The sequence below is a fragment of the Drosophila tropicalis genome, unplaced genomic scaffold (assembly GCF_018151085.1).
Source record: "Drosophila tropicalis isolate 14030-0801.00 unplaced genomic scaffold, ASM1815108v1 contig_108, whole genome shotgun sequence".
In the NCBI taxonomy this organism is placed as follows: Eukaryota; Metazoa; Arthropoda; class Insecta; order Diptera; family Drosophilidae; genus Drosophila; species Drosophila tropicalis.
In genome coordinates, this window is record NW_027172444.1 from 949,281 (window position 1) to 963,636 (window position 14,356).

General features: G+C 39.5%; 1 long non-coding RNA gene across 1 annotated transcript; it reads left to right on the forward strand.

Annotated features, from left to right (window-relative positions):
* The first annotated feature begins 415 nt into the window (after positions 1-415).
* Positions 416-704, forward strand: LOC137572749 (uncharacterized). Its single transcript, XR_011031739.1, has 3 exons — positions 416-449; positions 517-542; positions 616-704. It is a non-coding gene; the product is annotated as an uncharacterized lncRNA (long non-coding RNA).
* The last annotated feature ends 13,652 nt before the right edge of the window (positions 705-14,356 follow it).

Consider the following 14,356-nt stretch of genomic DNA (forward strand, 5'->3'; position numbering starts at 1 on the left):
TGGCATCAACTTTGGAAAAGTTTTCTGTGTCCGATTTTGTGACCAAAGCGGTAGCCATGCCGTATAAGGGGGGTTTAGTAGTTGTTCCCATGCTACATCTGTAGGTAGATAGAAATGGGGAAATGGAGGTGTTTAGTCCGTAGGCGTACTTGTAGTATGAATCGGGCATATTTATTGCGACGAAAATTCACCCACCATGATTCGAAAAACCAAAAAAAAAAAAAAAAAAGGGGGGGGAATTTAAATTTTTAAATGACAACAGTAAATAATATATTTTTCCTTCAGAATGGCCGACCAAGGAAGCTCCAAAAAAATGATGAAAATGAGTTTTGAAGTAGCAGAATCGGGTAAGCATTCAAGTGTTTAGGAAATGACAAATATTTTAATAATTTTTTCCTTTATTTCATATATTACAGACGCGACCCTTCGCTCAGATGGCTCAGAACAAAGTAAGTATATAAATAATAAATAGCGAAATATTAAAAATTTTGTATTATCTCTCTTTTTTAAACTTAGTACAGAATCTAATGAACCTGAGAAAAGTAAGTACTTGTAAAGAATTTATTGGCAGCCTGTAATTCAATACTACTTTCTTTTTGCAAACATTTCTTTCAGACAATGCTGTCATGTTGAGGCAGATAATGTCAGAGGTGCAGGAGTTGAAGGGGCTGGTCGCAACGCAGACGGCAATGATAAAGCAGATGATGAGGATGATGGCCCAGGAGGAAACACCCAACGTTGCCTTTCCTATAAGCAGTGACGAACAGCTTATACTCATGGAGAGTAAACTGGGTCCGGACAATCGGAAATATTTCGTAAGCTATTTTTATCAAAACTAAATACAAACTTATAGTAATGTTTTTCATGTGTTTTCCATTTGGCAGGTTAAAAAAATGACGCTTATCATTTCACAAGCTGCGCCTGCGACGACCTCATAGCAAGCTATAATGTGGACGGGAGGAATGGAAAATATAGCTTGAAAGCTTATCCCAATTTCCTGTCGGTGTTGCTAGGTAAGCAAAGTAAATTTGAACGTGCATTCTTCATTGCCTGATAAATAGTTATCTTTTCAGAATCAATTCAAAACTCTCACCCCGGCGACCCTCCCGAAAATACCCTAAGAGCGAGTTTGGCCTATGCCAAAAATACATTTAACAAACAAAAAAATAAAATTAATAAATAATAAATAAAATTAACACAATTGTTTAAAATTATATTGTCACTTATTTTTGGGAATGAAAGTCCATTAATGTTTCGTCGAAAATGTCGCCGCAATGTCGATTGTAAATCCGAGGTAAATTTTTGCTGGGATATTCTATCGACAATGTCGCCGCAATGTCGATTGTAAATCCGAGGTATAATTTTGCTGGGACATTCCGTCGAACACACGAGCGACTTTGTTATTCTTCTTCAGAGGAAATTCCGTCGACATGTCGCCGAAAAATCGATAGAATGTCCGAGGCGCTAGGACACACAATGTTAAATGTCGCCGCAAATTTGTATGGCATGTCCCCTGAAAATCCGAGGCGACATCTCAAAAATTGCCTCGGATTTTCTGAGGATTTTGCGGCGACCGGTACTGAAGGGCTACGTCTTTCGTCATCAACAGAGTACATGTCCTGCAGTACGTGTCTGCGGAGACTCTCCGTCGAGTTTCCGGGGACATGTCCGCTGTCTTGGGGGACATAGCGGCGACACGCTCATTTAAGTTGCGGCGACATTTAACATTAGATGGCCTAGCAATAAGGACAATCGGGACAACTGAGCGACATAGTCGACGGTATGTTCAGGGATGGTTTTTCAAAAATGTATTGAGGGACATTTGCAAAGAAATTTCCTCTGAACGTCGGCAGGTCTTCTTTGCGCTCGTGTCAGAGGACGTTTCATCGACATTTGCTTTGAATGTCGACTGTTGATCGACGGATCTTCTTTGCATGCGCTTCAGAGGACGTTCCATCGACAATTACATTAAATGTCGATAGTGTTGTCCATACAAAAATAAAATACAAAATTTTCTTTTAATTAATTTATTCATTTATTAAATTTTTATTTAACATCAAGGGTATAACAGTAAACATAAACAATAAATTATGTATCTTCTAATACCGCCGGCTGTACTCCTTGAGACATCTGCAACATAAAAAATTAAAATTTGTCACTTCTATTTTTAAAATTTAGAAACTTTATTTGAATTATTTTGAAATGCATGCAAACTTACCTTTATAAATTTTTAATAATTTAAATATTTTCGCTGTAATCTTTCACACTGAAATCTTTGACAACTGTCTTGTACGCAAATTTAAATCAAATGCAAAGAGAAACGAAAATTACAAAGCGACGCGTGCCGAAATGGTAAATGAAAACAACAATGCAATGTCCCGTTTGAACTTTGTTCTTTTTGTCTTCCTTTTTGTGGCGTGCCGAAAACACAGAGTATGCTTGGCCATAACCGACGATGCATGTAAAATTATGTGAAATTTACATATGGTTCACATCAAAAAAACATGCTTATTTAATGATCAATTTATGTATAAGTAACAAGTTATTGACAAATTATGTATGTATATATAAAAATAATATGTATGTGGTAATAATGTTCAAATTTTTCCCTCATCCATAAGTAACAAGGGTATGGAAAAGCCGTCATGAAAATAAATATTATTTGATGCTGCATTTTTCCTATTCTTGGCTTTTTTGAGGGAAGAAGAAGAAGAACAAATTGTAAAATAGAGAGTAAAATTGTTTTGTTTGTATATTGATGAATTGAGTTGCAGAAAACAAATTTTGAACATGTAAATTTATTATTGCCAAGGACTGCAAGGGTATATAAACTTCGGCATAGCCGATGTTAGCTTCTTTGATTTTTTATGCTTACATGTAAACATAAACCAACGTCATATACAGGGAAAGCTACGTGGGCGGCTAGCTACGGTTTTAGTATTTCTGTCGGCGGGAGAGCTTTCACTGTATATCATAAATATATTTACCTTCTGTTGTGGAAAACGGTCGTAGATCATTTGTAAAAAATAACAGCCATAACGCTGGACGGAACTTTTCTTTGTAGAAATGTTTCCAGACTTTTTGCACAGCGTCGCTGTTATTTTGGGCGCATTTATGTCTGTGAAGTCCAGAAGTGCCATCTTTCGGTTTGTATGGCACGATAGCTTTACAAACATTGCACTACACAAAATCGACAATTTCTTTGTCGTGCTTAATAATTTGGAAATTCTTTAATATATCAGCTTTGTATTGTTAAATATTGTTATTTTGTCCGATTTTCGGGCAATTAACTTTACAATTTCTTTTTGCGTGGCCATTTCTTTATCGTTTAATAAAAAGAGTGGTTTCGTTACAGTAAAAGCACATGTTCTTCGTGTTACTAATAAATTGCAGTCAGTGAGTAATATCGATAAATACTGAAAATTTTATCGAACATTTTTTGGGTCCCGATAGTTTTTCCGGGACCTGCGGGAATTTCGGGATCGACCTCTTATCCCGCCCCGTCCCGGTTTTTTGAAAATCTTTCCCATCCCGCCCAATTCCCATAAAGTTTTCGTGTCCCGCGGGATTCCCGAAAATCCCGATCCCGACGCCCATCTCTAGTACTTACATTTACTTTCTAAAAAAAACACTATAACTCACTAAAAGAAAACTGTCGAATTCAAAATTTAAATTGAAGACTTTTTCCACAAAAATTAGTTTTCACTTTTATTTCAATTTTTATGTCCGCACTACTTGAAGATGATTTGAAAAAGAAAAGTCATTCCCGCCGACATACTTGGCTAAATGTCTAATCCCTTAGTTCTCTTTGGACCCCTCTCTTCGCCTCGATTACCCCTAAACTTCCCTGATCCCAACTTTAGAGGAGCCTAGGGGGCGCCACAAAAACACAAGAGAAAGTAATCGGATACTAAATTGAAAAATTCAAAATTCAAATTTTCTGAACACAACCAAAAACGAATCTCGAAATCGCAATTACTGCTTTTTCCAAATTTTACCTAGTAGACTTACATTCTGTTAGTGGTGACAGCTGTAAGCAAATCTGTTAAGTATAGGGAGAGAGTATTTTTGCTGGAGAGAGAACTAAAAATTATTATGTTACCACCATGATAAGCTCTGCCAGTGGCGTGCCGAAAAAGGGGTTAAGCAAAATTTTTACAGAAGTTCAATCATGACCAAAAAGAAATTACATAGAATAAAAAAAATTATAAAAGCAAAATAAAAAAAAAATTACAAAAAAAATCAAAAAAGCTAACATCGGCTATGCCGAAGTTTGTATACCCTTGCAGTCCTTGGTAATAATAATTTTACATGTTCAAAATTTGTTTTTTGCAACTCCATTCATCAATATACAAACAAAACAATTTTACTCTCAAATATGTAAATTTCATAGCATACTCGATTTTTATGAAAATGTTTCTTCTAGTTCTTCAATTATATAGTGGTCCGATCCTTATGGTTTTCATACTTTTTTTTTGCCGGGTAATAAAAACCCACGAAAAAAATTTCAGCCCGATAGCTCTTAAGACGGCTGAGTAAAACGCGTACGCACAGACGGACGGACAGACGGACATGGCTATATCGACTCAGCTTCTCACGCTGATCAAGAATATATATATTTTATGGGGTCGGAAACGTCTCCTTCTGTGCGTTACAAACATCTGATCAATTTTATAATACCCTCTGCAAGGGTATAAAAAAAATGTCTTTGGAGTAAACCAATGACTCAGAATTTTTCGTTTACGTAAAGATAAGCATTAAGACAAAATTATTAGGCCAAAAAAAAGTTAAAGACTAAAATTATTTCCGCCCAAAATTAATTTAGCACATTCAACATTAGGGCCTGACTAAGATATTTAATTTCATGGCTGAAGGCAATGTAGCGATCACCAGCAAAAGGCAAGCAAAAGTAATCGGATACTCCATTGGAAAATTCAAAGAAAATTTTCTGATCACAAAAACAAATCTCGACATCGCAGGTATTATTTTTTTTTTTTTAATTTTACATAGTAGACTAATATTCTGCTAGTTAGTATAACACTAATTAACAATACAAGCAGCGCAAGCAGTGAAAGCAGGTTACTATCTGAAATTTATATTGCTCGCCTTTAGGGATAAAACGTTTATATATCGTTTTAGTTATAAACAAAAAAAAAACATTCCTACTCTCATTTTTCGTTTTCATTCTAAATAAAAAAAACGGTTACAAGCGCTACCACACACTCAACACATTTGAAGCGTCATTTGCATGTTAAACATGGTGAAATAATTAGAGAGTGCGACACCAAAGAGGAGAATAAAATTTAAGTAATAAAGAAGAAAATAACTCATGAAACGAGTGAAGAAAGTATTGTAAATTTAATTGTTAAAATTGTAACAACCGACGGAAAGCCATTTATGTTCTTGGACAGCGAGGGATTTAAAGAAATTGTTGATCGAATTTATAATGCCCTTGGTATGAACCCTATGAGTCCATCAAAGATTACATTAAAAAAATTTTTTGGAAATTATTGACGAATATGGCATAACAGCTGATCAAATATTCAGGTGAACATTAAATTTTACTTTATTTTTAATATGTTTGCTATTAATGAAAATTAAATGTATGTACGCAGTGTTACCTCTGATAATGGGAGAAACATGGTGAAATCCGTATAAATATTAAATGACGACATGGAGGAGTCTCTTTTTGAAGATGACACCGAAGAGGAAAGTTGCATGAGAAAGCTTGATGAAGTGAGCTTGGCAAACATCCATCTGTTACGGTGTGCAGCGCACACTCTTCAGCTGTGCGTCTATGATGTTAATAAGCTAAACAAGATTAGCCAAAAAATTGGTATCTGTCGTAAATTATGCAAAACATTGCGTACTGAAACTATGAGGTAAAAATATATTTTATTTGTATAGACGTATATTTATTGAGCACAACAAAAATATACCATCACTCGATGTAGTCACCAGGTGGAATATAACATACTTAATGTTGAAAAAACTAATTGAGTTAAAAGAGTTCCTGGCCACAAAGTGTTGCATTAATACCGACATAGAATGGGACTGGGTGGAGACATATGTATGCATGTCGAAGCATTCAAGGACGCATATGATGCGACTATAAAGCTGCAGGAGAAACATTTAGCGTACATTTTTCATTATATGGGTGGAACTGAAACTACAGTGCCAGAATAGCAAAAATTTTCTTAAACAAAAATTATTGGCACAGATTAAACTTCGAGAAAGCAAATTGCTTGAAAACGAAGCATTATTATCTGCTATTTATATGGCTCCACGAGTGAATCGGAGTTTAACAGACCACCAAAAATATTTGGCAAGCAAAATTTGAAAAAAAAAAAAAATGGATTTTTGCCTGTTTGAGCTGAAACAAGTAGGACGAAGTAGAATTGAAGTTTGGGTCCTGTTTTATTTACATATGTCATAGCTTGTAGACACGTGTTCTTTGTTTGAAATAAGTACAATTGCCTTTTGGCATTTTACATTGCAAAAATCATAGCTTCTAAACCGATAGAGTGATTTTAAAAAAAAGATTATGGTAAAGAAGCTTCAAAGTGATTGTTTGTCAAGAGTGTTAGGTGTTCGTGGTGCTGATATATTTAAAATCAAAGTCAGAAAATATTTCCAAGCCTGTTTTTTTCTTTAAAAATCAAGCGAAACCAGTTTTTTTTTCAATCACAAATGGAATTTATCATTATTTTCAACGACTATGTAACATTTTACAATGTTTTATTTCGATTTTACAAAAAGTAAAAAATAAAAATTAAAAAAAAATTTTTTATGTTAATTTTGAAAATTTGCTATTGATGGCTGATTTTTTTTAAAATAATTTTCAATATTTACATTAATATCTAATAAACTCAACATTTTGGGACTATAGTTGCTATTTTCAAAATCATTTGGATTTTCACACTCATGGAAAACTTTCAAAATCCCTTTATTCTTTAACAACATGGTAGCACAAATAAATAAAACTGTCTTGAGTTATATTGACAAATACTATTCAGTCCGGATTTGATGTGTTTCCAATAAAAACAAACAAGCCACAGGCAAATATGCATGCGCTCTTCTTATTATATCTCCGCATATTGGGACTATATATGTACATCTGATAGGCAAATATTTCACCTACCCAGTGTAAGGTCCGGCATTGATCCTAGTCGATTCTTGTTAGTTGTATTCCACCAAAGTAAAAAAAACCTCAATATTTAGTGTATTTTTAAACGCTTCTAGTTCAATAACGATTTGAGTAATTATTAAAATTTATTTAACATGCTATTAATAAAGAACATACTTTTCAGATAAAACCTGAGATCGATTGTTGAAATCGCCCAATATTCAATTTTAAAGTTTCAATTTTTTGTAATAATTATCATTTATTCCCATTTACTAAAAATGTCTCAACTTTGGGCGACTCTAACACCTATGAATCTCAACCGATGGATTGGACTCAAATTCTCTGAAGTATTCCCTATCAATTGTACAAACTTTATTTTGTAAAACCAACATCGCATTATTATTTATTTGTTCCAAGTTAAGGGGGGATTTTGAAAAAATGGAAAATTTTTTTTTTCACATTTCGATAGTTTAGGTATTTAAGAATATTTTCCTAAAAGGATATTTCAAAATTCGAATTATATCTGAAGTTATTGTCATTTGGGTGACGTAGCATCCAGACCGGTTTGGGCTAACCGTAAAACTTTGAACGCGTTTATCTCGAAACTATTTTGTTCGATGCGATCGTCATAATATCTCAAGATCTAGTAGACCGATTTACTTGAAATTTGGCATGAATATTTTTTTTACATTCCTTTATAGCATGAACCATTGAAAACTAAAAATGTTTAATTTTCAATTAAAATTAATTAAATTGCGCGAAAAAATTTGTTTCAATTTGTTTTTTGGTTCATACCCTATTGGCATTTGTACAAACCAAGACATTCATAATTCATGAATTTTTTTCGGATGCACAGGAGTGTAGATATCATGACGGTAGTGACACTGTTTTTTTTCCCCCACCTCTACTTTAACGACGCATAACTTGCTGAAATTTTTATATTTATTTATTTTTATACCCTTGCAGAGGGTATTATAAAATTGGTCAGATGTTTGTAACGCACAGAAGGAGACGTTTCCGACCCCATAAAGTATATATATTCTTGATCAGCATGAGAAGCTAAGTCGATATAGCCATGTCCGTCTGTCCGTCGGTGCGTACGCGTTTTACTCAGCCATCTTAAGAGCTATCGGGATGAAATTTTTTTTACCCGGGTGAGATAAAGTATGAAAATCTTTGGGATCGGACTACTATATCATATAACTCTGGAACAAAATTTTTTGCAAAAATTGGAGTATCCCCATGAAATTTACCAATATAATAGAATTTGATATAAAATCTCAGATCCCAAAATTTGACCCTGATCGGATAAATAGAACACAAGTTACAGTCTATATAAATCGGTTCAATCGCTGCCGGCAGCTCTGCTTGCTGCCTACTACGTCATCATCAACACAACAGAGCACATGCATACACACACAGACGCAACGCTACATAAACTGTATGTGTATGCGTGCGTTGCTTTGCTTAGGGAATGAGGGAAGAAGAAGAACAAATTGTACATAGTATGAAGAGTAAAATTGTTTTGTTTGTATATTAATGAATTGAGTTGCAGAAAACAAATTTTGAACATGTGAAATTATTATTGTCAAGGACTGCAAGGGTATATAAACTTCGGCATAGCCGAATTTAACTTCTTTGATATTTTTTGTTGTTTTTTTTTTTTTTTTATTGTTTTTTCCTAAATACCCTAACTATCTAATTCTATACCTAATTCTACCCGCCCACACTAATCTTACTGATCTTGGCCCATCCTGTTGGGCCATTTGCCCCACCATTTCTGAGACCGTCTCCGGCCATTCGCTCTCTTCCACTGCCTCATACCTCTCATGCCCGTCTGGCGCTGGGCAAGACAACTGCCTGGCCAATATTGGCCGAACACTTTCATTTTGCACCGTGGGTGCAGACATTTGTCTCTTTAATGCCGGTCTTGGCCACACCCACGGGCACTCTTGGGAGTCGAGTTGCTGTTGTTGAAGTTGCTGCTGCTGATGTTGCTGTGGCTCCTGCTGTTGTTGCTCTGGCTTTTCTTGCTGTTGTTGTTGTTGCTGTGGCTGCAATTGTTGTTGCATCAATTGTAGCTGCAGTTGTTGTTGCTGCTGCCCTTGTTGCTGGCATTGTTGCAGTTGTTGTTGCTGTTGCTGCACTTGCTGCTGGCATTGTTGCAGTTGTTGTTGCTGTTGCTGCACTTGCTGCTGCCATTGTTGCAGTTGTTGTTGTTGCTGCACCATCACCATCACTATGGGTGAGCTATATGGGATGCATAGAACCATCGCAAAGCCCATATAGCTCACCCATAGTGATGGTGAGAAAGAAACAGACAGGCAAATGGAGATTATGCGTAGATTTCAGACAGATTAACGCAAAATCTATAAAGGATGCATACCCAATGCCACGCATCGATTACATCTTGAATCAACTACGCGAAGCAAAATTCATAAGCAGCTTAGATCTGAAGGACGGATACTGGCAGATTCCGTTAGAAGAGAAAAGTAGACCAATGACGGCATTCACAGTCCCAGGGAAGGGGTAATTCCAATGGAAAGTAATGCCATTCGGTTTACACTCAGCATCAGCAACTTTCCAACGCGCACTGGACCAAGTCATTGGCCCAGAAATGATACCAAACGCATTCGCATACCAAGATGACATTGTGATAGTGAGCAAAACAATCGAAGAACACATGAATCATCTACAAGAAGTGTTCAGGAGATTGAAGGAAGCAAACTTGAGAATTAATGCCGAGAAGTAACAATTCTTTAGAAAAGAGCTAAAATTTCTAGGCCACTTGGTGACAGAAAACGGTATTGCAACGGACCCCGAAAAGGTGGCCGCAATAGCCCAATTAGAACCACCAACTTGCACAAAGGAATTACGCCAGTACTTAGGAGTGGCATCCTGGTACAGACGGTTCGTACCAGGTTTTGCAGCACTAACACACCCATTGAACGAACTACTAAAGAAGAGAACAAAGTGGCACTGGAGCGAGGAGCATCAGGCAGCATTCGATGCTGTAAAGGAAAGGCTGACGAGTGGCCCAGTATTGGCATGTCCAGACTTCACAAAAACGTTTTAAAGTGGTAACAGATCACATGGCGTTGAAGTGGTTGAATAGCATAGAAAGCCCTACGGGCCGTATAGCCCGATGGGCACTGGAACTGCAACAATACGATTTCGAAATAGCATACAGAAAGGGCAAATTAAACATTGTCGCAGACGCTTTGTCAAGGCAACCAATGGAAGGGTGCAAAAGAATAATAGACAATGGTGCCAGATTAAGACAAGCAAACAACGAGTGTGGGTGGATTCAAGACATAATGGGAAAAATAAAACAACAACCACAGAAATATCCGGATTACATTATAGAAAATAGTCAGGTATACAGGAACATTCCACACAGAGCAGGCCAAGAAGAAGTGGTAGCTTGGAAACTATGTGTGCCAAAAACACTACGTAATCAAGTAATGGCCGAAAACCACACGGCAACAACAGCAGGGCATACAGGGAGCAGGCGAACTACTGCCAGGACCGCAGCAAGATATTACTGGCCAGGAATGCAACGAGATATCAGGACATTTGTAGGAAAGTGTACGATATGCCAACAATATAAACCCAGCCAACAGCAGGCAGCGGGAAAGATGCTAACACAAATACCGGAAGAACCATGGGCTACAGTATGCGCTGACTTTGTAGGACCGTTGCCAAGATCGAAACACGGAAATTCGATGCTACTAGTAATCATTGACAGGTTTTCGAAATGGACAGAACTGATACCGATGCGGAAGGCAACTGCAGAAAGTCTAGTTAAGGCCTTTCGAGAGAGGATACTATCTCGATTCGGAGCTCCAAAAATGGTGATAACGGACAATGGAGTTCAATTCACTAGCAGGATATTCAAAAAAATGTTAGAAGAATGGGGATGCCAACACCAACTGACAGCACCGTACACGCCACAAGAAAATCCAACCGAAAGAGCAAATAGAACAGTAAAAACAATGATTGCTCAGTTTACGGGGGAAAATCAACGCAACTGGGATGAAAGCTGGCCAGAAATAACTCTAGCAGTGAATACAAGCCAATCAGAGGCAACAGGATTCACGCCAGCGTATGTAATACAGGGGCGTGAACCAAGAATGCCGGGTGCACTATACGATAATGTCACGATAGGCACAGGGAAGCAAACGATACCACCAGACGCGAAGGTAAAACAAATGCAAGAGCTGTTCGAACTAATACGGCGAAATCTGGAAACGGCTGCACAGGATCAGGCCCGCCATTACAATCTGAGACGAAGAGAATGGAGACCAGTGATTGGAGCAACGGTATGGGCAAAAGAACACCACCTTTCAAATGCTGCAGAAGGATTCGCAGCAAAGCTGGCACCAAAGTTTGGAGGCCCATATGAAGTGATAGGCTTTGCATCTCCGGTCATATGCAAAATACGGCACAAAGAAACGAAAAAAACCAGACAAGCACACATCAGCCAACTGAAGCAACAGCAACAAATATGCGAAGAAGCGGATGGCACGAAAAGTGATGAGCAATGAGGATGGACGACTCGAATGACATGGCGGCGAGAAAATCTGCACAGACCGGCCGGCTGGACAGAGAACTCAAAACATGACTTAGAGCTGAAAATCTAAAAACGCATCGCATCAGAAACAAATTATAGCAAAGTTGCAAACCGCATCGCAGAGCACAATGAAGATGTGCGAATATCGTAATGACACGTATACAAGCATGCGAAAACGAATTTAGAAACTGGCAACGGATACCCGAATATCGTAACGATGCAAACAATATGCAGGCATAATAGAAAAAAACCAGAAATAGAACGATTGGGGACAGCACCAATACATATGCGCATACACCGTGAAAAGAGAGGGGAAACGCACCCACACAGGCGCATGATGTTACGCACCCACACATACGCACGATATGACGTATGTAATGGTGAGTCACCGCAATGCACATACACATGCGCATGCTACTATGCATATAATGGTGAAGCATCTCGGCGTTTTAAAATATGCCAAGAGAACAAGGGCAAGGAGGAGAAATCCTAAATAACGGTAAATATCAAAGAAATGACCGAAAGGCGAGGTTTCATGCGTGCAAGTGTCATGATCAGGAAACACTCAAAGTTTATCACTCGGCGAGTAAAGAAAAAAAAAAAAAAAACAAAGAAAAACCATGAACGCATTTAATGCAAATTTTGGCCAGGATGAAGGCGTAGCTCGACGAGGTGCGGCACCGCGGGCCAATATGGAACGCGGTGACTGGCATCGGTCCGATGAGGAGTCCGACGACGATGTGCCGGACATGGCAAATCCGGCCATCGCCGCCTCTTCGGACGAGGAGTTAGATGAGGACGGAGAGGAAAGCGGGTACATGACGGAGGAGAGCGAGGCCGAGTCAGCGGTAAACATACAGGAAGAGGAGAGCGACGATGAAGCAGTATGGAGGGAGCTGGATGAGGCTATGCAGATGATGGAGAACGAAGGGGCGGAAGAGGCGAGCAGCGATCGAAATAGCCCAGATGAATATGCGCCATGGGACCAAAACAGAATATATGAGCCGCCGGCAAGATTGTGGGAGCCAGCGCGGTGAAGCAGTATGGAGGGAGCTGGATGAGGCTATGCAGATGATGGAGAACGAAGGGGCGGAAGAGGCGAGCAGCGATCGAAATAGCCCAGATGAATATGCGCCACGGGACCAAAACAGAATATATGAGCCGCCGGCAAGATTGTGGGAGCCATCAACGCCGTTCCGTATGGTGGACGCAGGGTCAGAGGCCAGCGAAACGGCGGGGATGGCCGTGGCTGATGAAGGTGCGGCTGATGGAGTAGCCAGCCCACCTCCATTCGAGCCGGAGGGCATAGATTGGGAGGCAGAACGGGCCGCGGCCGAGTGCACGCAATGGATGAGTTGGTGGCGTCAGCATATCCTGCAGCAGCAGGAAGCTGAGAGGGATCTGCTGGCGTGGGAGAAAAGCCGAGAGGAGGAGGAGGAGCAGTTGAAGCGGGCGAGGGAACGGCTGGCGCTGATAATGCAGCAGCAACAACAACTGCAACAATGGCAGCAACAACAACAACTGCAACAATGGCAGCAGCAAGTGCAGCAACAGCAACAACAACTGCAACAATGCCAGCAGCAAGTGCAGCAACAGCAACAACAAATGCAACAATGCCAGCAACAAGGGCAGCAGCAACAACAACTGCAACAACTGCAGCTACAATTGATGCAACAACAATTGCAGCCACAGCAACAACAACAACAGCAAGAAAAGCCAGAGCAACAACAGCAGGAGCCACAGCAACATCAGCAGCAGCAACTTCAACAACAGCAACTCGACTCCCAAGAGTGCCCGTGGGTGTGGCCAAGACCGGCATTAAAGAGACAAATGTCTGCACCCACGGTGCAAAATGAAAGTGTTCGGCCAATATTGGCCAGGCAGTTGTCTTGCCCAGCGCCAGACGGGCATGAGAGGTATGAGGCAGTGGAAGAGAGCGAATGGCCGGAGACGGTCTCAGAAATGGTCCGCACCCGTCTCATGGGCTTGCTTGGCCCTCACTTTTATTTTCTCTCGCTCCCCAGATTTTGGCTGCTCGCAATCTAACTGCTTTCATTCTCATGAGCGTGACGTAGGCAGAGAGTGCGCTATTGGTCACCGATACTCTCCCTCACGCATAGTGTACGTGTGTCATGCGTGTACACTTATTCAGCGTATTCTAATGCATGCACTCATATTTGCCTCTCTGTGCTCTTAATTTGCATAAGTAGGCCAATGCCCCCGTTTGTGTGCAATTATGCAGTCAAGCCGGGTTCCATTTACTCTTATACAGCCACTAATACTCATTATGTTTCCCACGCATCTTCCCGCTTGTACGAAATCGCCAGCGGTTGCGTGGGGTTCGATCGGCCATGTTCGACCGGCCTCTTCCATTAGCTCTTATACGACCGAACTTATCGTATTATGTTTCCCACGCATCTTCCCGCTTGTACGAAAATCGCCAGCGGTTGCGTGGGGTTCGATCGGCAATGTTCGGCTGGCCTTGTTTATTTGATCATTTACATCCGATTTCACTCTTATACTTTAGTTTGTGTCTTGGCTGCGTTTGTATCTTATATTTTGTGGCTTTGTATCTTGTTTGTTGTAGCTTGTTTGTTGTGTGGGACATTATTCTTGTGTATATAATGTTCCTCACACTCCCCCTTCTTCGGGAGGGA